Here is a 1,563-nt window from a genome sequence, read left to right on the forward strand (position 1 = left end):
CTCCTCTCGCGTGCATGAGCAGCTGGATAAATTACGCAGCTCATTTGCGCACTTTTCCTGAAGATAGAAGAGTTTGTTGAATCTGACGTGACATGTTCGTACGAACCCTTTGTACGAACAAAAGTAAGAGAAATTTAGGAGAAGAATACGAACATGTTCTTGCATGAGGCCCAATATCTGGGTCCTACTATTACTGATCTTTTTAAGATGTCAGTTTATGTAAAACACATCTTACTGGCTTTAATGTCCAACAATGAATCCCACAGAGAACCTTCAGTTGAAAAATATGTCAGGGCAGAAATTACATCTCATCATTGAGTACTAGTTTTTTGMTTCTTTAAAGTCTTGACTTAGCTTCCTGGTCACATGACTTCACACTCAGACACAAACTTTTTATTTTTACAAACATATAAAACTACAGTATATAAACTATAACAAAACAGGCTGATAAACATCTGACATGTATCCAAACAATATTACAGACTTAATACATCATGTCTGACAGTCATAAATGCAATGGGCCTCATGCAAGAACATTTTCATATTTTTATCCTAAATTTSTCTTACTTTTGTTCATATGAAGGGTTCGTACGAACATGTCACGTCAGATTCAACAAACTCTTCTATCTTCAGTAAAAGTGTGTAAATGAGCAGCATAAACATGATGAATACTTATTCAGGTCCTCCTGCACGAGGAGAGGTGATTAGCATAATTACCACCTTAAAAACACCAGATAAGTCTACATTTCCTGCCCCAGATACCAGGAAGACTTTGTTCATGAAAATGACATCAAAAAGTAAAAAGAAGAACTCTACGAGTTCTGAGATTGAAGTCCTGATCCAAAAAAGAAAATCTGTCATTTTCTTTTTTTTTCTTTTTTTTTTTCTTTTTTGCATCAGTCAGTTATTCTTTCAGACATCACAGTTATATTTAGGCATTTTGTTTACCATTTGTTTATCATTTTTGGCTCAAAGTGCCATGAATTCCCACATTATGCAGTGAGTGTGATTTTAACTGTAAACGTTAGACACCCACAGCTTTTGTCTGTCTAATAGGAAATTAAAGTTTTCTCTTGAGTCCAACTTACTGATGTTGCTGTATTGTCCCTTTGGTTCTTTCAAATATAGGTGTATGCAGAGTTTCAACAAATTACAAACCAAAACCTGCCCTGCATATGTTGAGGTTGACCACCATCTGCATTGTCTGATGACCTTATTCAGACAGAAGACATCCAAAACTGGGAACATMGATGCTTTGGACGATAGACGACAGGTGAAAAGATCATTAAACATTTTAATAGATTAAACTTTGTTGCACTGAGGCATTTGGAAAGAATGAAGAGGATAAGTATCAGTTATTCCTTCTGCTCTATCTTTTTAACATCAATAATGTGACTAATAGCAGATGAATGTGGGTGAAATGTCATTTCCATTACGTGTCCATTTATCCACTAGCCACAACAGAGTAACTGTTGCTGTTTTAAATGAGAACTTTATATTAAATAAGTGGTGTTCCTTGTTGGGAAAAACATGAACTTTAACCTGAACCTGAAAGCTGTTCAG

The sequence above is a fragment of the Austrofundulus limnaeus genome, unplaced genomic scaffold (assembly GCF_001266775.1).
Source record: "Austrofundulus limnaeus strain Quisiro unplaced genomic scaffold, Austrofundulus_limnaeus-1.0 Scaffold418, whole genome shotgun sequence".
Taxonomy (NCBI): Eukaryota; Metazoa; Chordata; class Actinopteri; order Cyprinodontiformes; family Rivulidae; genus Austrofundulus; species Austrofundulus limnaeus.